Here is a 27484-nt window from a genome sequence, read left to right as displayed (position 1 = left end):
AGCCTGCTGCACCATGCTAATGAAAGCTAGTTTGAGCTCAAAGTTGTTGGCATTGATTGGCTGGCGCATTATACTCGAGTAATTTCCGTTCACAACTGGCCGTACATAGTCCTTCAAGGTGCGTGGTAGTACCTCACGATCTTCTTCAGCCATGGCTAGTATCTTATTTCTTCTTAGTGATCTAAGAGTTCTTTTAATCTCTGGATCAACAGGAATAATATCACGAGATCTAGCACGGCGCATCCAATGTCAAAAACACACCTGTAGAACAAATTAAAACAAAATTCTAAATTAAAACCAAGATTACTTTGTATCGATATTGACGAAAAGAATAAGAATAAACCAATCCCCGGCAACGGCGCCAAAAACTTGACCAGTGCAAAACTGCAAGTGCACAGTATCGTAGTTTTATAGTAAAGTAATAAGAAGAGTATCGTCCTCAGGGATTGGTACTTTACTCTTGCCAAATACCAAAATTATACTAATCTCAATTTTATCTAGAGGAATCGCTAAGATTTTTGTAGTTGCAAATAAAACTAGATCAACTCAAAGAGAAATAAGCAAAGGAAATAAAACTGATGTTTGAAGATCAAATTCAATGGGGAAGAAAACTTCTAGGAAATCGATTTCACCTAATTCTTCACTATGCTTTTCTCATCCAGCTAACTTAATTTAATCCTCTTCTATCTATTAGCAAATCACTAATTATTCCAAAAGCCTCTTTCGATAGTCAATTGGAAGTGATTCTAGTTTATCAATTCACACAAGAGTATGCAAATTCAATAATCAAGAACGCAATAAGATCAATGATTTAACTACTACATAGGTTCATACAAGTCTTTCGATCTCTATACTTACCTATGCTGAAATATCCAAGATCTACCCTATGATTCCCTCTTTCGATAGCAAATCACAAGATTACTTATCATCTAATCAATGGCCAGTTAATTAGAAGCAATAAATTCAGGATAAATCAGATAAACAAAGAGAGAATTGCATTAAATTAGCATAGACAATCAAGCATAGTTCGGAAATAGGTTACATCGGTTTCTTAGAATGAAGAAAATTTAGCTCATGCTAGAAATGGAATTCAACATAAACGAATTCACCATAATTGTTCTGAGAAGATGGGAAGAAGAAAATAAACACTGAAAAATTCTCCTTGCAGCCTCAACTCGTCGTCAAAAGATCAAGGGAACGATTCAACGCTTTTCTCTCGTCCGTGCTCGTGTATGATTCTAACGTACGTGCAATAATTGGAATTCCCTCTCCAAAACAAATGAATTGAATCCTTCTAGCTGTGTTTTTCTGTCCCAAAGAGTGTTCTCCAATCAAAACTTGCGGCTCTAGAGTGAAAAAATGGCTTTTATATGGTCCCACGGCGGAAAACCTAAAATCTGTCAAAATACGATGTTCGCTCGAGCAGGTGTCGAGCGCGCGTCGAGCGTTCGACTCTGCCTGATTTCGCTCGAGCGGCCAATGTCTCTGCTCGAGCGATCTTCGTTTTTCAGCAACCCGCTCGAGCTCCCTGTCGAGCGGCAGTCGAGCGTTTGAATCTGCCTGAATTCGCTCGAGCGGCCAAAAGCCTCCGCTCGAGCGAACTTGTAAAATCTGCAATATGAAATTTTGCAAGTCATCAAGACCACATCCTTGAAAATATATATTATATAGAAATGATACAAAACTTAAGACCTATAAGAAAAAAAATTGGAGAGAGACATTTTTAAATATATTAAAATTTTAGAAAATTTTAAAAAGTATATGAGAATCATAAATATTTTGGGAGGGCCATTTTCTATATTTATAAAATTATGTTAAATAAAATCTTAAAATCATAGGACTATTTTGAATTTTACATAATTTTGGCATGGCCCCCCCTTAAGCTCAAAGTGTTTTCGCCACTGCACATATACAATTTCCCTCAAACTATAGGATATAAAAACTAATGAAACTTAAGTTGCCACCTCTTCGCTGCCTCAAATTTTCATGTAATTTAAATTTCCCTCTCACTACTTGCAACGCTGCAAATAGAATTTCCATTCCATTTAAATTTCCCTCTCACTGCTTGAGTACGCTGCAAATGGTATGATCAATATTCCAGCGCCTTTTATTCGCTTAATATTCACACAATGGAAGTCCCTCCAACCAATGCTACCACCCTCCTGTTAGAGTATACACTAACTCCTCCACACTTGGAAAGTTGTATCGGAAGCCACATTTGAGACGCCAAGACCCAGCAACCGCCTGCATATAAGTAATGAAAATGCAGCCTCTATTTTAAGCAAGAAGAACAGAGCATGTTCTCCAAACTGAGGGCCATGGCTTGCTGTAGTTGGGCCACGACGCCACCTCAAACAGCAATAGAAGACGTCTAAAAACAAGCCTCTAGTACCCAGTTGATGTTCATCATGCACCACCATCCACAACTCCCACGCCATTTTGTGCATAAACTCCCTCACACCATGCTTTCTCTCTCCATTCTCTCTCTCTCTCTCTCTCTCTCTCTCTCTCTCTCTCTCTCTCTCTCTCTCTCTCTCTCTCATCACAATATTTCTCCCTTCCACAGTACATTGCCACCGCTTCGTAGCTACTCTCATGGAGAGTCTCCGTCACACAGCTCCTATTTGGTTCTGCTCTCATATTTTTTTTTTCTATTTTTTTTTTTTTTTTTTTTTTGATATTCAGCCATATTTTTGCATCTTCTATTTAAGTTTTGCTTCTTTTTTTTTTTTTTGATTCAAGGTACTGATATTCATGTAAAGTGTTAAATTCAATTCATTGACTTGCTCTATAGGAAAAAAATGGAAGAGAGGAGAAGTTTTGGGTTGATTACTCTTCACCAACCATTTGGAAGAGGTTTTTCAAAACTTAGAATGCATAAATCTTACCTGTTTGGACAGTTGCCTGTGGATGAATGTGGTTGCAAGGTTTGTGTGTGGAAGATTGGTTTTTGCAGTACTTTATGTGTCTTGTGTGCTTGAAGTTTGACATGGCATCAAATGCTTGTAGTTGGGTTGGATGTTTGTCCTCATTGGTGCCATACCGATTGTGGGTTACGAGAAATGGCACCAATTTAGGGAAGAGTACTCCTCTAATTGGTCTTTGAAATTTTCACAAACTAACATAAGCCAAACAAATCAAGTCATCTCCATTAAATACAAGAGCCGTAGCCCACAACTGATTACAAGACCCTGCTTATAATGACACAGAGGTATCATCTAATATGCACTCTAGTCCGTATAGGCTTCTCAAACTATATGCACATATTTGAGCTTCTTTCTTGTGATGTTTTTGACCCAAACTATATACACAATATTGACATTCTTTCTTAAGATGCTTATGACTGTATCAAGTTATCATAGATCACTAACTTTTGAATAATTTGGTCTGTGCAAAGATTTTTTTTTCATTTTTTGACAAGTAAGAAATCCATGTGGTTGTGCTAGTTTTACTTTAAGACACAGCTAAATAGAGGACTAGAAACATTCATTGATACAATGGAACCCATGTTCTTTGGCATCCAAAAGTGTCAGAGGAACCTTTACAGAGAGACTTGCAAGTTACACTTTGAGGACTGAGTAAATCTTAAAGGGTTCCTTGGAGAAGGTGAAGCTAGAAAAAAAAAATTCGTGCTTGCCACAAACCCAACAATATGTTTATTGAAAGGGATAATAATGCAAGTGGGGGAGAAGATGGGGGTGGGGGTTGAAGAGCCTTTTAAAATAGCTTGAGTTCATAAAGCAAAACCTATGTACGTTTATTATCAGATTGCATTGATTATATATGTTTTTGAATTCGCATTAGAGGTCCCTGGTAATTAACCAGATTTTCAATCTTTATGTTTTTGCATTTGCATTAGAGGTCTCTTGCATATACAAAATAGTCTACATTTTTAATCTTCCCCATTGTTTGAATCTGGACTATTATGCTTTCAGCTACTAGATTAGAAGCCCTCCAGCTTGAGGATTGTATGGTAGTGAATATGACCCAAAGAAACATTTTGCAGGCTCAACGATTGCATAACTTTTTTGGTTATTGATTAGAAGTTTCAGCTATTGATTTCTGGTTACTCTCTATTAATTTAATATAACTTTTTTGATCTTTTCTAGGCTCAACGATTGCATAACAATTTCAAAAAACTATTGAATAAATGTGAAGAAGAAGTACCCATAAAAGAAATGGTTTTAAAGTTAATGACAAACACAATGTGAAGACAAAGAATTATTCATGAAGAACTTTCATGTGCTTTGATTTGTAATTTTTTTTATTATATGAATAATGACCCATTATATCACATTTATTATTAATTGATATATTCTATTGTGGGATATCATATTATTGATGCGTTCTAAATGCCATTAATTAATGTAATGTGCCAGTAACTTATTTATAACGATGTTTATATTAATGTCGTTAATTTAAAAAAATGTGCTCGCAACAAATTAGTGGTAGCATTTACAATAAGCCGCAATAAAGAAAAAACAAACTCATGGTGACATTTAGATAAATGCCGTTAATAAATTTAATGTGTCGCCAATGCACTATTAGTGACATTTAAATAAAAGTCGCTAATTTATATGATGCCAGCACAATGTGGTGGCGTTTATGTTAACGCCGCTATCTTAAATATTACTGTTGTTTAGATAAACGTCGTTAATAAATTCGCCAAAATACTATTAGTGACATTTAAATAAATGCCGCCAAATTGTATGATGAGTTGGCAACGTGCTAGTGGTAGTGTTTAGATAATTGCCATTAAATTAGGTAATTGGTGACGGTTAGATAAACATAATTAAATTATTTAAGGTGCCACCACCAATGTACTATTACTGGCATTTAAATGCCTCCAATTTATATGATGCGTTGGCAAATTATTAGTAGCAGCATTTATCGTAATGCCGCTATTTTAAAAAGTGGTGGCGGTCAGATAAATGCCATGCCATTGAAAAATTCAATGTGTTGGTGCCAACGTACTATTAGTGCCATTTAAATAAATGCCGCCAATTTATATAATGCGTTGGCAATGTAGTAGCATTGGCGTTTATCGTAACACCGTTAGTATATGCTAGGGGATGGCAACGATAAAATGGCGGCATTTCAAGAAAAGCTATTAATGTAGGTATTGTGACAGCGTTTCAAGAAATGCCGCTAAATTGTATACAAATGCCGCTAATGAGATTTACAAATACCGACATTTGCGCAAACGCCGGAACATGGGAAAGAGCAACCCTCCATTAACGGCAGACGGTTACGCCGGTTGAGAAATGCCACGAATCCAATGCCGGCAATTCTATCTTTTTTTGTAGTATATATATAATTTTTTTTTTTAGCAATACTATGCACCAAATTGAAAATATCACAAATGCTTAAAACATACTTCATACATAAAGACCCATTGAACAGATCACAACACTAGTCCAAAATGGTTATGATCCAAAAAGTACTAGAGATGCAACTCTATTGTACAAGTAGTAATTTACGTTAACTACTATATTAACATTGACGTCGCACCGTCGCTTAGTCAACTGTGTCTAGTTGATCAGCTCCTGATTCTCCTTCAGGTCCTGTAACAAGATCTACCATTCGGAGGGAATGGTAGTTGGGACTACCAAAGTGAGATTTGATTGATTACAAATCTCAGTAAGTTAACAAAAAACTTCCACACAAGCTAATGATGCATAGATGGCAAAAGCATAAATGCATAATCAAATTCATAAGTAATTAAAGCATAACTTGGCGTACAACATAGCATAATTGACATAACTTAAATTGAAATATGAACTGAACTTGACTTGACATAAACTTGATCTGAAACTTGACTTAACATGAAAAATACATACTCCACAGTTGTTGTGGTCCCACGTATTCTATGTGTAAATACATACTCTACAGTTATTGTGGCCTCCTGTATTCTACGTGTAAATACATACTCCACAGTTGTTGTGGCCCCATGTATTCTACACAAACTTGACTTAACATGAAAAATACATACTCCACATTTGTTGTGGCCCCATGTATTCTACGTGTAAATACATACTCCACAGTTGTTGTGGCCCCATGTATTCTACGGAAATTTATTCTTTAACTGCTTAAATACATACTCTACAGTTGTTGTGGCCCCATGTATTTTATGTGTCACAATTGTTGTGTCTCACGTAGTGTATGCGTCACAATTGCTGTGACCCCATACAAAAGTAATCAAGATGAAACATGACTGGAATACGAAATGACTGAAGCCCTGACATAACATAACGTGACTTGAACATAACTTGAAATACATGACCAACTTGAGATAGAAACATTTCGTAATATGGCATAACATATAATAGACAACATATTTAACATGACATACTTGCGACAGTAAATATTACATGACTTGACATACATGTAATAGATGGTATACTTAGCATGACGTACTTGTAAGGTACAGTAATACATGACAGAATATATTATGTAACAGATAAAAATTGATGACAGAATAAATTCTGTATAATAGACAATTACGTGATAACTTGGCATGGCATGACATATATGATAACACACATACATACACTGTAGTTCCTTTACATAGCACACATACACAGTAGACTGCTAGTAAGTTAAAAGCTAACTTACCTCGATCTCCGCATTTCTTATAAAACTTTAAGCACGATCACGAGGAACTGTAATTAGTGATTCTAAAAGTTAGCACTAAATCACTAATAAATTGAAATATAGAAAATACTAACTTAAAGAGTAAAAGTTTCATTTTACTCTCTGCATATAAAAAAATGACAGTTTTACCCATAACTTAAGGATTTTGCATACTAACTCCAAAAGTCACCAAAATTTACATGCATCATGTAAATTTTATCTTCAATTCAAATATCAATTTAGAAAAATTTAAAACTAATCACAACTATTAAAACTCCATAGGGCCGAAATTTCCATATGCTATTTCTATTGATTTTTGTTTCCAACTTGTTTTGATCAACCTTTTGATCTATGACTTATAAATATGTGATCTTCAAACCAAACCATCACATGGTTTAAAAAGATATCCTAAAACATATATAAGCTTCTAATTCAAGATCACATGGTTAAAAATTAATCAAAACATAAATTTAGCCAATAACATTGACACTTTGGCTTATCTGAATATCTCTTTGCATAAAATTTCATATCTTTGAAACTAATATCAAATATCTTCAAAATAATAATATAACATGTATATAAGATGCTTAGGATCCTCCAATAAAATTATCAAAGCCATTGGAATAGATTTAGACCACCAAAGAGTTAAACTTTCTCAAAACAGAAACTGTTTTTCCTCTTCCAGTTTCTAAGTTTCTAAATATAAGAAAATATTTCATCAAAACCTTTAATCATGCAAAAATCCTCTACCAATAGTCATATATACATGTTAACAATACTCCATAAAACTTTTGGACCAATATCTATCCATTAGTTTGGTCAAAAACTCCAAACTATAACATATTCTCCAGTTTATCTTCCAGAATGACCTTTCTATAGTTTACATAATATTTGACCGACCAAATGATCTTCAAATGGGACAAATAAGATATTCACATAAACTAGACTCAAAAGTAAACAACTTATACGAATGAGACTTTATGATAAAATACTTACAAAAGCTTGGAAATGGGCATGCAAAAGAACTCCTAGAAGCTGTCCAAGAGAGAGTGTTTGATATTCTTTTAATGGAAAGTATAAATGAAAATAATTTCGTGGGGAGAAGTGGTTGGAGATACTTATGGATGAGATATGGAAGAGATGAGGCTGGAGTGAGAGTTAAGTGTAGGACTCTCTTACCTAAAGTGAGAGTTAAGTGTAGGACTCTCTTACCCGGAGTGAGAGTGGAGTGTAGGACTCTCTTACCTAATAATATCTACAAAAATCAATTCAAGATATTTTTACCCAATAATATCCATGAAATTAGCTTAAAATATTTTTATCTAATAATATCTACAAAATTAGTTTAAGATATTTTTATCCAATAATATCTACAGTTTTGAACATACATTTTGTCCGAAAATATGAAAAAATGTTATTGTGCCATAAGACCTTAAATAACCCTCTGAGTCTAATGGCACAAACCATAATACATTTTGACACTTCTAACTATCTCCAATAATCAAAAACACACTTCTGATACCATAGTAAATAATAACACTAACTATGTAGTTAGACAAAAACCTATACGATTAATGGATTCGTGAAAACTTATGGGGTCTTCACGAGGTTCTTAAAGTTAATAGAAATTTCACAATTGAATTTCTAACGGGCTGTTACAGGTAGGCCAGATGAGAAGATGATAGGCAAGTGTGTTTCCCAAGCCTTTCTTACTGAAGGGCAGAGACATAGTGCATGAGCTACATCTTCTGTCTCTCAGTTGCATAGCTTGCAAGTTTCATCATTTAGTACCTTTCTTTGCACCAGATTGAGCTTAGTTGGTAGGCTTTCTTTGCAAGCTTTCCATGCAAATATCTCGATCTTGGCTGATAGCTTCAAATTCCATAGATCCTTCCAACATGAAAAATACATCTGAAGATGAAGAATAAAAGTACTAAATGTTTTATTCATATAGGTGGCTATACAATATTAGACCTTTTATAATTTCTTCTAATAAATTTTCTTTATCATATAAATCATTTCAAGGATGCTTCCAAAAATAAAACGAAGAAATGTGCCTCATCCTCCAAGTCCCAAACCCATTAAGGACTCCCCAATTGAGGTATCTGTCCCTGAACAATTTTACACGCAAGAGACAAACAACCAGTTGACACCTACTAGTAAGAAAATGTTGTTGATAATTCAATAGATTTTAATACTCCAAAGACTTTGTTTATTAATTTTAAATATATTTGTTGGTGCCAAATCACGTTGAGGTAGTGGCGTAACACGTGGCCTTGCATTGGAAAAAGCAGAAGGTATGGAAAAAAGCAAAAGGTATGGAAAAATCAAGGTCACCATTCTTGACAACTCCACAGGGGGAGTGGATGATAGTGCTGCATCACTTTCATCCTACGTTGGCACACTAGTCCAAGCTTATGCCCCATTTTATGTGCAATCATGGCAAGATGTTCCGAATGAGATTAAGGAGCATATTCAAACACGTGTACTAGTTAGTTTAAGTTAAGAGTACATGTTTTTCACATATTAGTTTAATTTCATATTTTTGACATTATGAACTTGTTAGGATGAATTTGACCTCAATTTTGGCCATAACAAAGATGTGCAAACTGTGAATGAGTTGATGGCTACATTATTTCGGTGTCACAAATGACGATGTCATGAGCATTTCAAGCAATTTGAGACGTTAGAAGAGGCTGCACAGTACCATTTTCAGAAGATGAAGTTAGATGATTGGAGGAAGTGTTGTGATCTCTTCACAAATCCAGATTATCAAGTATTCTAGAATTATATCCTATAATTATTTACATTTATATTTGTTCTATATTATATATATATACACATTATAATTAATATTCATAATTCATTTTGTAGCACTTAATTTCTATAAATGCATAGAATAGAACCGCTTTAACTATCCACCATCGTGCCGGCTGGTTCAAGCTCATTCCAGCATCTTGCTGATAAAAATGGTAATTAATAACTTAAAATTTCACTCATTTTCCTCATATTCTTTTATTTAAGTACTAACGTTATCTTTTGAAATTGCTAATGTGGCTTTGTTAGAAACGTGATGATCCTGAAATTTTTTTCTCATTTATTTCTATGCTGCTGCTTACAGTAATGAGCACAGTGAGTGGATGGATCCTGTCATTGCAAATAATTATGTAAGCGATATTAATTTTTTTAATAAACTATGAAACAAGTGAATAATTTATTTTTTATTTGTTTTTATTTTAATATGTTACTTATTGTGTATTTTCTTTCTAATTGCAGTCAGCTTCTGGGAAGTCATCTCCTAGTGAAATTGACATACTCATGTAAGTGCTCAAGACCAAGTTTGGTTTGGTAAGAGGTTTGATACTTTCTTTCAGGCATCTCGGTTCATCCTCCACAAACTCGAGTTCACAAGTTAATAATCTCACCAATGATTTAGATGCAACACAACAAAAAATTGAGTATATGAGGTCGAGACAGCAAGAGTTGGAGTCTCTCTTGGAGCGATAGTCTGATTTAGAGATGCATATGTGGGAGCAACAGTGAGACCAGGAGGAAATAATGCGCATTGAAATCCAGGAGCAAGTGCAGAGGGAGATGGTGGTCCAGATAGAATGCATTATATCACTACAGCAGGATTGCAATGGCCGTGAAAGAAGAAAAAATAAGTAGGCATCAATATTATTGTTGTTTAGGACTTTTAATATCTAATTTTGCAACTCTATAAGACATTATTAGTTGTTAAGTTTATGGTGCAATATGATACAATTGTATGTTTTTTTTTTAATTTTATGAAATTGGTATTTCTGATGAGTACGTTCGAATGTAAATAAACAACATTCGAACGTAATGACACAAAATTATAACAAAACATTTGAACGTAAGACATAAATGTTCGAATGTTTAAACTGTTAATGTTCGAACAAGAACAATACGTTCGAACATTATACACATTACATTCAAACGTCTAAGCCAGTTTACGTTCGAATGTTATACACGTTACGTTCGAACATATGTACGCTCAAACGTAAATATTAAACGTTCAAAATAGAACCAATGAACGCCAACTTTTGCAGTTCGAATGTCAATCGGTTGGTTTTACATTCGAACGTGAAATGTGACAGATTTTAACTATCACAAAAAACTTTCACATTTGAACGTTGCATCTCATGGAAGACTTCCAACCTTCACAATCTGTATTTTTTTTTTTTTTTATGAAGGTTGAACAGTAAACTGTTACAAAAAATTTTCCGTGATGCCTTTTCTGTGACAGCTTCAAACAGTCATGAAATGTGTTTAGTGACAGTTGGGTTGTTTTTAGTGATGGTTTGGGCCGTCACAAAAGGTAAAATGTGATTTAGTAATTATGTCTATATATTGAATATATTTCGTAGCTATATCTTATAATTTATACAATAATTAGTCGATAAGATTTAATAATTTCATATACTAGTATGTGGGAACTATGTATAAAATAGATATATTCTATCATATTATATGTATTACTCTTATATGTAGGGATATAATATATTATTATTATAGATAAATATCAACTAACTAGTTAGATATTAATTATTTATAAATTTTTAAAATATTATAATCTAATAGATTTTTTTTCATTTATCTAATTTATTAATTATTCAATCTTTTTCAAAAAATTAAAAAAGTAAACAATTTGAGTTGAGCTAGAGTTGGGAGTTCAGTTTACAAAATAGAGCTTGAACAATAAATAAATAAAAAAATTAAACTCGAATATTTTGAGTTGAGCCGAAATCCGCAAGCTAAAGACTAGCTTGGCTCAATTACAGCCATATCTGGATTGCTAATTATATGATCTCTAACATGGACCCGATAAATAAATAATAACCTTTTATTGCTGGAATGAATTCGACTCATTTATATTCATAATTGAAAAAAATATCGACCACACATTATTAATGTAATTTTTAAAAATAACTAAAATATGGAAAAATATTCTAATAATGATGTTTTATATCTGTTTCAAAATTAAAAGATTAGAAGAACGGCTTTTTAAAAAAAATAATTCATAATATCATATTTAAGTAATAATGTCTTATTTTGAATCCGTCAACGGTCCTGCGTGCATGTACCCACAAGTTACAACGTCGTTCTCAAGATTGTTATGACTTGTCTCGGTAGGCTGCTAATAGCTAGTCGACGATAAAAGAGGAAACAAATATTTGTAAACTTTGATCTGGGATTTTATTTTCCAATTCTGCTACAGGTACCCGGGTTGGGTACCTTTGAGGGAATCGGCTACAGATTAAAAATAAAACTTAAAAAAAAAAAAAAGGAGAGAGAGGAAAGGCGGCTGAAACCGAAAATATGAAACCCAATCCAGAAAATAGCTAGCGTCGTTGTGGGTGAGTGCCGTCAAAGAATTTTTTATTTTTTATTTTATTTATTTATTTTCTGAGAGAGAGTGCCGTTGCTCAAGGCCGGTGATCATCGTTGTGGGTAGATTTCGTCTATGCCGGTGGTCGCGTCATGTGCAATCATTGATATTATAATCTAATTTTCAAGAAACCAATTTTGTCACATCCCTACTTTTTATTTTATTTTATCTTACCAATGTTTTCCCAGATCGATCACATTAAACAATCCACAGGTAATACATCTTCAAATTGGGTAAGAATAGTTCAAACCATAAATATCTTTCCCCTTCAGTAAGCATCAGCACTAATCACCAAAGAATTTGAGGAGATCTTAAAGGCCCAATTCCAAATTTGTGTGAGGAAAGAGACCCCAACATACCATGGCTCTCTTTTCCTCTTTTCTATTAAATCTTCGTCAAAAGGAAAAAGAATGCCAGCGTACCCCAAATGCACCATCACCATCGCCAATTTTAGACCTAGAGACACCAACATACCATGGCTCACTTTTCACCTACTTTTTCATTACTATTTACAACATACTTCAACACTTCTCAACATCTAAACCATATTACCATTCTACTTTCCTTTTCATAATAAAACTCCTAGCTACCCGACTACTTTCTATAAATTTCAACCACGCACAAATTTAGCTCCACTCCCATGTGCATACGTCTCTCTTTGTTCATCACAAGCGTTTCCTGTTGGCCTTTATATAGATACTCTCATATCCCTCATGCATGAAGAAACTCCAAGAAAAAGAGGTTGCCGCAATCTCAGTTCAATGAAAACCTCCTTCACGTAGTGCTGCAGCCACTTCTCCTAGCCTACTGTGCCTCCCCGCCGTGTTAAGCCACCCTGCAACAATGTCCTCAGCCACGGGAAACACCACATGGTAGCAACCCAGTCACACCTCCTCCTTGACCCCCCACCATCCGAAACCCATCCATTGCCTCCACATTGCTGCCGCTAGCCACTGCCAAAGGCTAGTCTACAGCACCTCCACAAGCCATAATGACCGCAAGCCCAACGCCTCCACCCTCACGCACAGCAACACCACCACAAGTCTCTGTCGTGGAAGCTGCAAGTCCTCTTCTTCATGCAAGGCCCGTTTTCCCTTCCCGAAAATAGAGCATATTTTTCCTCCTAGCTTCCATCCTCATTGCTACCTCCAGTCTCAGCACGGTGACGCCCAGTGACGCCGAATAGCTCCACTGCATCTCGGCCCATCACCACCGTAGGTTCCTTTTGGTTCCTCTCACTCTGTCTCCTTCTGTTTGAACTCTTTTTCTCTCTCATCTTCTCTCTCTGTTTTCTGTAGCCCAGTGTCTGTTGCGTGCCATCTTTCTTCCTCCCAGTGTTGCTTTGTTCTGGTCTTTCAATTTTTCATGTAAGCTTCTTGCGCGGTCTCAAGTTGTTCCATTGGCGTATTATTGCTGTGGTGTAGTGTTATTGTTATTTTTTAAGTTTTAACCTATCTTTTGCAGGAGAAATTTATTTACATTTATGCCCTTTATATTTGAAGGCTATATCAGAATATCTGTGGGCTCTGGTTTCTTCTTTGCACTTGTTTTAAGTAGAAACTATTTTATGATGACCTTGTTTTAAGCCTCAAATTATTTTGTAGTTGTACTAATTGTATTTTATTTAAATTATTTCAAGTATCTATTTACAACTTGATTCCACAAAATACATTAAGGGATCTTCATTATATTATTTGGTATTAAATTTACAAGTTGATTTTAGTAGTATTTTAATTAAGAATATTTAATTGATTTGGGTATTATTAGACTTCTTGTAAAGTTGAATAATTATGTTAATTATAAGAAAATAAACATATTATGGGAGAGAACGTTTTCACAACTTATTTATGGGAGCTTATAGTAATCAAAGTATTCTATTATTTTTCTATATGTTCTTAGTATTTTAAATAAGTGTATTTATTGATTTTCATGATTAACTGAATTTTTTTTTTTTCTCGGTTATCTTTCTTAGTATGAACTTGATTATGTGTTATTGAGGAATTAGGAAGTGGTGGTATTTTTTAGGTTAAGAGAAATTTTAGATTTTTGAGGTATTACAATAGGTATTTCATGTGTAAATACGGGGTTTTTGGTCAATTAGAGATTTATTCAACTTACATGAATTTTTATAGGTAATGATTGATATTCATTTAGTACTATTGTGAAGGAATTCTGAAAAGTTAAGAAGTTCAGATAATCAGAGTTCTTATACTAGACTTTGCATAAGAATAAAATGAACTAGGGTTGATTTATGAAAATGTGCATTATATGTTATGAAAAGAATTATGAAAACAATCTCAATTATTTGTTCAACATTATTCATGAACTTCGATGAAAGAGAAAGCATTTTTGTCATAATTGGTGTAGACATGAGCTTATTTTCTAACATTTTGTTTCTAAGTTGTGCAAAAAAGAGCAAATATGAAATTTTATACATAAATTATATTTTTGGGATCTAATTCTATTCTATTCTGAAGATGTTCTGAACTTTGATATAATATGATATGATGTGATTTCTGAAAACTTTTGGCATGATATTCTGAATCGGGATGTGGTGTGTGCATGGTGATCTATTTGACCTACCACGGGTGCTAATAGTGGCTTCTGTTTGTGTTGGTACTAACTATTCTGCTTTTGGTGCACCCATTTTGGAAATAAAGTGGTTTTTTTGGTCGTCTTTCATGTGTGCACATTGTGGGCTCTGAGAATAAATAAGGGAAAGATTCACATTCTGTTTCTGCTCGGTTAGCTACTGAGTTTTGCACAACCCTACCATAGGGGTTAAACATGGCCTCTTATGTGATATGATGTTATGGTATGATGGTGGTCAACAATGCTATGCCAAAAGAATCTTGAATAAGAATATTTTTAAACTTTTGCTTTGACATTTTTGATAACATGTTCTAATTTTGTATTTTTTTATCATAAAATATTTTGTTCTGCATTTTGTACTTTGTAAATGCTCATGTTTATACATTGGTATATGTTCTCTACTTACTAAGTTGTTGATAACTCACCATTTATTTCCGTAACATTTTTTAGATAATCTTGATGGTTAAGCTAGAGAGCATGAATAGGTTGTGCTCGAGAAGTTTGATGATTGTAGAGGAATAAGTACCCAAGGGTACAAGTACTTGTTTGAGTCAAAGTTAGAAATATGTTGAGTTGAGGATATTTTCGAGTCTTTGTGGAGTTGTTATTCTATTTTATTGAAGATTTTGGTTAGTATTTCTGTGGAGGAACATGGATTCTTGAGTTGAGCAAATGAATTAATATTTTATAGAGTTTTTTTGGATTTTATAGTTGTGATATTAGAGTTTATATTTAGTAATAAAAGCTAACTCTCTGGACCTATAGGATCGGGGCATTACAATTGGTATCAGAGCCAGGTTTGAGATTCTGCAGATTTTATGGATTGAAGTTTTGGGGAAATTGAGGTTTTAGATTTGCTTGGCTTATTCTATAGGCTATAGGAGATGACTTGGATATGATTTATGGTTTAGATTTTGAAGTGGGCATAAATTTGATCGAATGCCAGGTTTGAGGTTCAATAGATTATAATATATGAAGTTTTGGATGTCGGTGGGTTTAGGAAGTGACTTTAGATTTGAGGTATAGAAATTTGAGGACTAAGAAATGATTATGTTGAAATTTAAAGGTTTAAATTTTGGGTTGACTCCGTGCAATGAATTTTGGTTAGGAACTGGAGGTTTAGACTTGTGACATTGATGTTTTAGAGGAATAATTAGGCCTATGAATCCAATGTGGTGGTTAGTTCATTTCGGATATACTGTGCATTTAGGACTACAAGTTGTTAGAATGCACAACGGAAGCGTGGTTTTTGCAGTATGATAGTTTTTTTATTTTGCTATTTGTATGAGGTTCAAAGATTATGTGGAGAGTTCAGAATTATTATTAGGTTTTTAATTATATTGTTGAAATTTATACTTTAGGACTTAATTTGTATCTTTCAAAGGATGATGTAATGTACGCAAATATGTATGAAGGTTTAAGTATTCCAGTCTTAATTTTAGGTACAACAAATTTCAAAGACGAAATTTTTTTTAAGGGGGGAGAATGTAACACTTGAGTCCAATACCAAGTTGTTTTAAAGAATTTTTGAATTTATATGTGCGAAAAACCCAATTGAGCTTTCATATAATTTTTTCTTTCTTTCTTTCCAACTAGACTAAGAGTTTAAAAATCTTTATTTCGGTGGATTATGATTTTCTTTAGGTTTGATATTAAAGTTAAAAATATTTTATGGGCCAAGATATTTTTTTTTTTTTTTGAACAAGTTGATTTATTTTATTTTTAATTTTAGAGGTCGAGTTGAGACTCAAAATTCGGGAAAAAACCATTTATTAATTTCTTTCGCTATCCAAGTGTAAGCCCAAATGTTTAAAATGGCGCTACCGATCACCCCAAAACTCTAAGCCCTTGAGTCTTAGGCTTCAAACTCTATTACCATTCTACTTTCTTTTTCATAATAAAACTCCTAGCTATTGGACTACTTTCTATAAATTTCAACCACGCGAATTTAGCTCCACTCCCATGTGCGTACGTCTCTCTTTCTTCATCACTACGGTTTTTCGTTGGCTCTTATATCCCTCATGCATGAAGTAACTCCAAAAAAAAGAGGTTGCTACAATCTCAGTTCAGTGACAACCTCCTTCACGTAGTGCTGCAGCCACTTCTCCTAGCCTATGTGCCTCCACGCCATGTTAAGCCTCCCTGCACTAGTGTCCTTAGCCATGGGAAACACCACATGGTAGCAACCCACTCGCACCACTTCCATGACCCCCCACCGTCCGAAACCCATCCATTGCCTCCATGTTGCTGCCACTAGCCACTGTCCAAAGGTTAGTCTACCGCGCACCTCCACAAGCCACGGTGACCGCAGACCTAACGCCTCCACCCTCACGTATGACAACACCACATAAGTCTCTGCAGTGGAAGCTGCAGGTCCTCTTCTTCATACAAGGCCCCTGTTTTCCCTTCCCAAAAATAGAGCATATTTTTCCTCCTAGCTTCCACCCTCGTTACTACCTCCAGTCTCGGCACGGTGAAGCCAAGTTATACCGAACAGTTCCATTGCATCTCTGCCCGTCAATGCTGTAGGTTTCTCTCTATTCCTCTCACTGTCTCCCTTCATTTGAACTCTTTTTCTCTCTTGTCTTCTCTCTCAGATATCTCTCTCTGTTTTCTACAGTCCATTGTCCATTGCGTGCCATCTTTCTTCCTCTCGGTGTTGCTTTGTTCTAGTCTTCTATTTTTTTGCGTAAGCTTCTTGCGTAGTCTCAAGCTATTCCCTCGGTGTATTATTGTTGTAGTGTAGTGTTATTTTTTGTGTTAACCTATCTTTTGCAAGAGAAATTTATTTACATTTATGCCCTTGATATTTGAAGGCTATATTCATATATTTATGGAAGAATAATGCTGCATACAGTCACTTTTGCGTATTCTTTGCATACTCTACTGATATGATTGGTTGGATTAATTTTTTTTAACACACAACTAATCATATCACTGGAGTGCACAAAAGAGTGCACAAAAATGACTGCTCATAGAACTTTTGTTTGTGGGCTCCAGTTTCTTCTTTGTACTTAGGCCTGTTCATCAGATCCGGTCCGAACGGAAAAGGCACTATTCCGACCTGACCCGAAAACACAACCTCCCGATAAAGGGGCTTCCGAACCGATGAGATTAACCGAACCAAAAAATTTCAAAAATTAACCGATTAACTGGAAAAAAAAAAAAAAAAAAAAAAAAAAAAAAAAAAAAAAGAAGAAGGAGAAGGCAAGACAAAGAGGCTAGCGTCGAAGAATCTTGTGAACCATGTCCATCAAAACGGCGATCGAATAAAAAACACCCTCCTTTCACACTCCACTTCACTACCACTTCTTTGAGTCTTGACCCGCACTGATCACTTCCTTCCTTCCTTCCATGGTAGTACCTAAAAGGAGGAAGCTTTGCAGATGAAATCAACCCAATGGAACACAAGCAGAACAAAAAGTGGAGGAAATAATGGATTAAGGAAAAAAGAAGCTCCCTCACTTACATGTGAAAGAACAAATCTTGCTTGAAAAAATCTGCTCCCACATTTCTCACTCAAACTCTCCTACCAACAACAAACCGGCTTATCCTCTGGTTTTTCTCAAACCCAAACGATCAATACAAAAGAAATTTTCTTTGCACCGGGGAACTTGAAATGGTGAGTACCTTATGGCCGGCCATGTCTGGAGGTAGAAGATGGAATATTCTTGTTAGCTCTCAATCGATGAAGATGATATGGAAGAAGATCATTGTGTGGAGGAGGAGAAGGCCCTGGCGAGAGACACCAACAAGCCCATGTGGTTCCCACCTCCTTTCTTTCCTTGAAACTCTTTTCTTCTTTGCTATTGGTGGTAGGATAAAGCAAAGGGCCCTACTATTTGACGAAATCACAGAGGATATACAATCAAGTTGCTCTTTGTTCCCCTCCAGCTCGATGAGATTTCGATTCTAAAAGTTGCAAAAGCAACAAAGCAGTTACTGGATATACCATGGAAGCAGAGCTTCATATCATATGGCAACATGATAGCTATTCTATCCTTAAATCTTCAGCCCAAGGGCCAAGACGCTTGTGGAGAAGCATTTTTAGGGGACTGTAACAGTGATGCTATGATGTACAAAGACGGGAAGTGCAGAAAACAAAGGCTTCCATTGAGATTCGGAAGAAGAACATGGTGACTCGAGCGTAGCCCTCATCAAGCTAGGTACGTCTCCACTCTCTCCGAATCCAAGGGTGCCGAAAGAGAGCAAAAAGAAGAATTGAGAAGTCACTTGTATCCAGAAATAAAAAGAAGAATTGAGAAGTCACTTGTATCCAAAAATGGGTATTAGGTAATTCTCGATTAAATCGAAAACAGGAACAGCCATTTCTGCTTCCGAAGAATACTGAAACAGTTCGGGCATTTTTGTTCGAGTCGGATCAGTTAAATCGGCCATGTTGGAAGATCGGATAATTTGTACACCCCTATTTTTACTTGTTTTAAGGAGAACCTATTTTATGATGGCCTTGTTTTAAGTCTCAAAATATTTTGTATTTGTAATGATAGTATTTTATTTAAATTATTTTAAGTATCTATTTACAACTTGATTCCACAGAAAACATTAAGGGATCTTCATTATATTATTTGGTATTAATTTTACAAATTGATTTTAGTAGTATTTTTAATTAAGAAGATTTAATTGATTTGGGTATTATTAGACTTCTTGTAAAGTTGAATAATTATGTTAATTATAAGAAAATAAACCTATTATAGGAGAGAACGTTTTAACGACTTATTTATGGGAGCTTAAAGTAATCAAAGTATTCCATTATTTTTCTATATGTTATTAGTATTTTAAATAAGTGTATTTATTGATTTTCATGATTAAACTACTTTTTTTTTTCCAACTATCTTTCTTGATCGGTATGAACTCGATTATGTGTTATTGAGGAATTAGGAAGTGGAGGTATTTTTGAGGTTAAGAGAAATTTTATGTTTTTGTGGTATTACAATAGGTATTTCAAGTGTAAATATGAGGTTTTTGGTCAGTTAGAGATTTATTCAAATTACATGAGTTTTTATAGGTGTTGATTGATATTCATTCAGTACTATTGTGAAGAAATTCTGAAAAGTTAAGAAGTTCAAGTAAGCAGAGTTCATATACTAGACTTTGCGTAAAAATAAAATGAGCTGGGGTTGATTTATGAAAATGTGTATTATATGTTATGAAAAGAACTATGAAAACAACCACATTATTTGTTCGATATCATTCATGAACTCTAATGAAAGAGAAAGCATTTTTGTTTTGACTGGTGTAGACATGAGTTTATTTTCTAGCATTTTGTTTTTAAACTGTGCAAAAGAGAGCTAATATGAAATTTTGTGCATAAATTATATTTTTGTGACCTGATTATGTTCTATTCTGAATATGTTCTGAACTCTGATATGACATGATGTGATTTCTAAAAACTTTTGATATGACATTCTGGATCGGGATGTGGTGTGTGGATGGTGATCTATTTGACCTACCACAAGTGCTAATAGTGTCTTTTGTTTGGGTTAGTACCTACTGTTCTATTTCTGGTGCACTTAATTGGGAAACAAAGTGTTTTTTCTTTTGGTATTTTTCGTGTACACACTTGGGACTCGGAGAATAAATAAAGGGAAGATTCATATTTTGTTTCTACTCAGTTAGCTACCGAGTTTCGCACAACCATACCACAGGAGTTAAACATGGCCTTTAATATTTTGGTATAATGGTGGTCAGTTATGTTATGCTAAAAGAATTTTGAATAAGAACATTTTTGAACTTTCACTCTAACATTTTTTATAGCATATTCTGATTCTGCATTTTGAACTCTGTAAATGCTCATATTTATACACTGGTATATGTTCTCTACTTACTGAGTTATTGATAACTCATCTCTTATCTCTACAAAATTTTTTAGATAATCTTGATGGTTAAGCTGAAGATCAAGAATAGGCAGTGTTAGAGAAGTTTGATGATTGTAGAGGAATAATTATAAATACCCGAGGGTACGAGTACTTATTTGAGTCATAGTTAGTAATTTGGTTACTTTTGGTTATTTGATATGTTGAGTTAAGGATATTTTCCAAATTCCGAGTTAAGGATATTTTCAAGTATTTGTAGAGTTGTTATTTTTATTTTATAATTGTGATATTGGAGTTGATATTTAGTAATAAGAGCTAACTCTCTGAACCATGCACTCACAAAATATAATGAATTTATAATCAAAGGTTGTAGTTTCATGTTTTTATTTTTTACGTTTTTATTGAATTTTTGACTCTTTTATATTCATAGTTCAAAGAAATTTCGACCACATGACATTACTAATTTAATTTTTAAAAATAACTAAAATATGGTAAAATATTCTAATAATGATGTCTTAGATTTTTTTTTTTTCAAAATTCAAAGATTAGAAGAACGGCTTTTTTAAAAAAATAAATTTAATATCAGATTTACTTATTTATTTACTAAAGCAATAATGTCTTTATTTTGAATCCGCAACGGTCCTGCGTGCATGAACCCACAAGTTACAACGTCGTCCTCAAGATTGTTATGACTTATCTCGGTAGGCTCGTGATAGTCGACGTTAAAAGAGGAAACAACTATTTGTAAAATTTGGTCTTTGGATTTTATTTTTAGATCTGTTTGGATAATTGAATACATCTGTAAATAGTAATGAAGTTGTTTGTAAATAAGAGTGAAATGATTTGAGTTAATATATTTTATTAGATTTTAAAAAATGAAAAAGAAAGAACTAAATAAAAATATTATAAAATTAAAAACTGTTTAAATATAATATTTAATATAATTTTTATTTTATTTTTTGTGTATTGTTTCAGAGTTTGGAAAAATTATATTAGATTTTGTATTTGGATAATTATTAAATAATGATTATATTAAATAATTAAATAATTAAAATTGAAAAAGAGGTTTTATATATGAAAAAGTTTGGGAAGGAAATATTTATGAATACTTGAAAGATAGAATTGTTCTTGAAGACTAGGCTAGCATTGTTTCGAGGCTAGCGACTTGGATCAATTAATATTCGGGTGGGATGATGAGGTTGACAAGAAACAGTCTGAGAGAATTGTTGAGAAATGTTGACTAGAATTATGAATAGTAGTAAAAAAGTAATGAAAAAGTCATAATAGAATATTAAATTGTAATAAAACGTAATGAACAATAATAAAAAATAGATAAAAAATAATAATAAAATATTAATAGTAGTAAAATATTCTGAATATATCTCAGCACTCAAACCTAGCTTTAATTAATACTTCAAATTTGATATATACAGTTATTTTTATATTCTTTTTACGTATTTTTTGTGTACTCTACTATTGTAGCAGAACTCATTATTTATTTATATTTTTAAAAAAATAACATATCTAAAAATATTAATAGAGTATACAGAAAATATATAAAAATAACTTTGCAAGAGTTTTTGTTAAACCTTTTGGTGTATTCAAGTAGAGCTATGCGAAATTTTGGATACTCTGATTCCGGCCGACCTCCACCGTTGACAAAGTCAGAGTTTTTGGAATTCGGACGTGCTCCGACAATTTTCTTATTGTTGGAGTCGGAGTCGGAGTCGAAGGTATTAGGGGCTCCGAACTCCTTCTTCGAACTCTGACTTTTTATTTTAAGTTTTACTTCTACGTCTTTTATTTTTTTTTTTCAATAAAAAATAACTAAACGACACCATCCCGTTGCAAGTGGAATAGCGTCGTTTTGCTCCTCTACGATGTTTCCCTCCCCCCCTTTTCTGTCCCCCCTTATTCCGCGATTGCCCCTTTGGCCCTTTCTTTCTTCCAGTTCCAGAGGCCCTTCTCCTTGAGACTTGAGTCCCTCGTCGTCCAAAGCCCAGACCCACCATTGACAACATCCCTTCGTCGGTTCGTCCTGCCATCTTCAACTCCAAACGGTAAAGGTAAGTTCAATTAGGCATCTCTCTTCTCTCCCCCTTCATGTTTTGTTTTCTAAGGTTTGTACCCAGTAAATCAGAATTGTCTTCTGTGTTGTTGGTTTGTTGGTGTTTGTTTGGACTCTGTTTGTTGGTGTCTGTTGTTGGTTGTAAAGGGCGTGAGTCATGATGTTGCTGATCTGTTTTGGCTGTGCTACACGTCCTGCCTACCAACTGTTTGTCTAATTGCGGAATTGGGTCCGATTGCGACTGGGTATTTTAAGGAATAGTTAGTAATTAACTTTTTTTATTCATACTAACACAGGGAACGTCGTTTAAAACTTATCCAAAAGTTTAAAGATGCAATTTAAGTTGAATTGATTAGAGGTGGTTTGTCACTTGGACATGCCAAACTATAATCCCCATTGAAAAAAGATAAAGCTCCTCCATCACCAATGCCATTTCACCTATTAAGTAGTGTAATTAAACAAAAGCAGTACTTCCTTTTCATTTTTTCTTCAACTTTGATTCCTTTTGTGATTCTTGAATTATTGGTTATTAATTATAAGGTGCAGTGGCATAGTCCATAAAGAAAGATCAAGTAAACCCACCAATTAATACTTCTGTCTAGGGTCCAAGATCATTATGATATACTCAAATTCTGTGGATTATCGGCTCTAAACTGCAAAATGCTTTGCTTGTCCTCTGGTGGTGGTGGTTACAATTTCATATCATTACTAATTATTTGTTAAGCATTCTTAGTTTGATAGGTCTTGTTACACAAAAAAGATTAGTGGAATTGTTTTATAAAGGCATAAATCATGACCTAGCTGTAGTTGTTGTGGGGGCATAAGTCTAGCAGATCTGAATAGCTTTAGTTGACTTCTGAATGATCTTTACAATGGGGATTACAGTTTGGCATGATGTGCGACAAACATATAGCTGGTAACTAACCTGCCCATTAAGCTATTAAGACCAGTTAACCATTAAGTGGATGATGAGTGCCCCATCTTGTTTTTCTCTTAAAATATTTACAGGTCAATGTGTACTTTTCCTTTCTTTCTTGTGGAATATACGAGTTTTAAGAGAATTATTTATGGTTTCTTTTGTATAATCTAATGAACGAATTCCCTGATTTTAATGTTAGGTTTATGATCACTTGGACGTTCCGACTTGATGGAACTCATCATACATGATGTTAGATGTGGCACAGAAGTACCAAAGAGTGATCGAGCTGATGGAGGTCAAGGATGGGGGCTTTAAGTATTCTTTGCTGGAGCCTACAAGAAAAAGGCTGGGTGCGCCGGACAAATATGATTGGACTAGTGTGAGGCATTTCGTCACATTTGTGCAAATTTTTTACGACATCACTATGCAGATATTTGGGACTGCGAACTTGTACTTCAACAAGCTCTCAGGGCTTCACTACCACTTTCAAGAAGGTTGTGATGACCCTAGCGGACTGTGATCTTGTATAGTTATGAGGATGCAAACCAAATATGATAAATATTGGGAGATGTTGAGAAGATAAAATAGATTACTTTTTGTGGCCGTGATCCTTGACCTTCGATATAAGTTGGCTGTGATAGAATTTTGGGCAAATTTCGTAATGGGGGCAATGAGGTCTGCACAGTTTATTCAAGCGTTTAAAAGGGATCTTGATGACTTATATTCCCACTACAATAATAGTAATCAGTCTTCATTAGCAGCTGGTACCTCACACTTGATCCTGACACCTCCCTCCGATGACCTTTGCCCAGATAGAGCATTGCATCCACGCTGTCGAGGTTACAACGTTATGAACCTGTATCATCAACTTGTTGCAGCGAGGAATATTATGCAGTGTACTTCTGAGGTTAAACGGTATTTTGAGAAAGAGGTCGAGACAGCTAGTGATGTATTTCAATTATTAACTTGGTGGAAGGTTAATTCCACCAAGTATCCATTTATTTCCCGTATTTTTCGAGATATACTAGCCATTCTTATCACTACAGTTACCTCTGAGTCGGCGTTTAGCATTGGAGGTCGAGTGTTGGATTCTTACCGGAGTTCATTGTCACCATCTACCGTGGGGGCCATCGTTTGCACATAGAATTTAATAAGTGATAGCCCCTTGGACTAGATACCATTGGTATTAATGTTGAGAGTTATAGAGTTGAATTGAGTAACCCTATTTTACTTATTTTTTTATTATTAAAGTTTATTCAAATAATTATTTAAGTATTTCAATCTTCTTATTTAATTCTTTTTATGGTTTCATTAATCTATCTAACTTACTTTTTAAGATTTCATAGATATAATTGTGAACTCTAGCATACTTGCGCTGATGGCTGATAGTCTGAGTCTAAGATGTGCAACCATTGGGAGTTGGGACGTAGTTGATGGATCATGGAGTATGGATAAGTTGATAACCCCCTTTAAGTTTTATTGGTGAGAAATGATAATCAAATTCTACTTTTAGCATGTTCAATTTTTTGAATCAATTTTTTTTTTTTTCCTTTGATTGATTGTGACTTTTTATCTTAATTTTAAGTATCACCAACAACCAAGCACGGTGTTGCAGATGATGCTTTTACTTTTATGGACTGTTGAATATGTTTTTCCTTATGGATTGTTTGAAATAGATTGTTTTTAGTATTATCAATATTTTGAATTATTATATAGGAGTTTTTGAATGATGTATTATATTAAATTTATTATTATTATTATTTTATTTTAGGGCTCAGAATGGGCCGATTGGGCGCATTACAAAATCAGAATTCCAATCAGAGGTCGGTGTTCCAATCGAAGCTTCGAACTCTGACCCCAGATTGGAGTCAGAGTCCAAGCAAAATTTTGCCTCCAACTTCGGGTAGTCGTAAAGCGTGGAGCTCAGGCCTACATTCAGGATTAGAAGAATTGATTTTAAATATTTTTTTGTTAAAATAAAATATTAATTTATTTCTTCCACATAATTTATTAGAAGAAACAGAGCACAGTGGCCCTATCTTCCACAGAAGCAGAATAAAAGTCCCTTGCATTAGCAGCAGCAAAAGTCATATGGTTACAAAATGTGCTTCATGAGTTGGGTGTCTTTCTTCCCATTGCTCCAACACTGTGGTGCGATAACATCAAGGCGATGAACCTTTCTATGAATCCTGTGTATCATTCCAAAGCCAAACACATGGACATTGACTTTCATTTCGTGAGAGATTGAGTTGCCACACGTACTCTACAAGTCAAGTTTTGCAATTCTCAATATCAGTTAGTTGATCTTCTTATAAAACCAATTTTGTCGATCACTTTCTTCATTTAAGGTCGAGTCTCAACTTGGTAAAAACCCTGTTCAACTCGACAGGGCGTATAAAGCAAAGTGACTCTTCTAGAAATTTTCACAAACACATGAAGGGGCACTCTGGACAATACAACAATAACGTAATGGCTGAAGGGTCATTCCCCTCAATTGTACATCATTGTCACAGTCTTCTAGAATACAACAGTAGAGAACAAAATTGTTAACTATTTTCTCTGAAGTTATTTGTAACAATTCATTAATTTTTATTTGTTATTCTCGTGTACAAATAGCACTTAATACAAATCAATGAAATCAGGAAAGTTTATTACATTCTTCTATCTATTCTGTTATTAGGCCATTCTACAAATGAGGATGGTCTACCGATAAATGGTCCATTATTTTATTTTATTTTTTGTATTTCTCTTCAACATTAAGAATTGTTTTTAATATTTAAGGAAAAAAAATCTATTAAATACCTTTCAAAATTTTAAAAATTAAAAAATAAAAATACACCTATGGGTGCAAATGCTAAGTAGACCAGCATTTATCCTTGATCTTGGAATTTATCTTTAGAGATCGTTTTAACAATTAAATATCTCATAATAACTGTAAATAGTAATAAAATAGTTGATAAATAGTTGTGAAATGATTTAAATTAATATATTTGATTAAATTTTGAAAAATCACCAAATTATTTTATTATTATCTATAAAATTTTAATCTCATTTAATTACCCAGATATGTCCTTAGTTTCATTACTCCTAATTTGCATTGAAATTTGCATGGTAGATCAACGTTTTGCTGGGTCTTCCTACAAATTTATGACCATATATGCACTCCCAACCCCCAGAACGGGGGCCAAATATATTGAATTAATAATCAAAGCTGTAGTTTCATGATTTTATTTTTTGGTTGGTCAGTAGTTGTCAATTCCTTGGATTTATACCATTATCTTCTGGATTGCTAATTATATCTTATTATCTCTAACCCGAACTAGATAAATAAATAATAATCTTTTATAGCTGGATTGAATTCGACGCGTTTATATTAATAACTAAAAGAAATGTCAACCACACACTACAAGAGAATTGGTTTTTGGAGATAAAAAATTATCTCAAAAAACCCAAATTTTGTCCCTAGAAGTTTTTGGACAAAAATTTTTTTGTCTCTATTTTGTCTTAGAAAGACCATCTCAGAAAGTATTTAGAGATAAAAATTGATTTTCATCTCCAAAAAGTACTTTTAGGTATGAAATTGGGCGGAACAAGTCGAAATCGTTCGAATGGATTTTTTTTAGACAAAAAAATGTCGTCTCAGAATCAAGTTCGAATGAAAAAAAATTTGTTCGAACTTACATTTTTGTTCGAACAATATGAAATGTTTATTCGAACTAATAACCGTATTTGATCCAGTTCATTCGAACTAACACATTTTTCAAGTGACTTTTGTATGAAGATAAATTCTACCCATTCGAATAGACATTTTATTTTTAGAAATTTTATGTTCGAATGAATTTTTAAAAAATAAAGTTATTTGAAGAAATAAAGTTATTCGAATAAATATTTAATTGTTCAAACAGACGTACAGAACGAATTTCTTCGATACAGTTCAAATGGGTCTATTTTTGTTCAAATGGATGCATAAATGGTAATTCATCATTCGAACGAATTATTTACCATTCGAACAGTATTGGTCAAAT

General features: G+C 34.0%; 1 long non-coding RNA gene across 1 annotated transcript; it reads left to right on the top strand.

The window, feature by feature from the left end:
* The first annotated feature begins 22077 nt into the window (after nt 1-22077).
* On the top strand, nt 22078-24734 carry LOC122303436. The gene is made up of 2 exons (XR_006240681.1): nt 22078-22538; nt 23659-24734. It is a non-coding gene; the product is annotated as an uncharacterized LOC122303436 (long non-coding RNA).
* Nucleotides 24735-27484: the final 2750 nt, after the last annotated feature.

This window comes from Carya illinoinensis, chromosome 3 (genome assembly GCF_018687715.1).
Source record: "Carya illinoinensis cultivar Pawnee chromosome 3, C.illinoinensisPawnee_v1, whole genome shotgun sequence".
NCBI classification, from domain to species: Eukaryota; Viridiplantae; Streptophyta; class Magnoliopsida; order Fagales; family Juglandaceae; genus Carya; species Carya illinoinensis.
The sequence above is the reverse complement of the archived record's forward strand: the minus strand, read 5'-3'. Positions and strand labels throughout refer to the sequence as shown.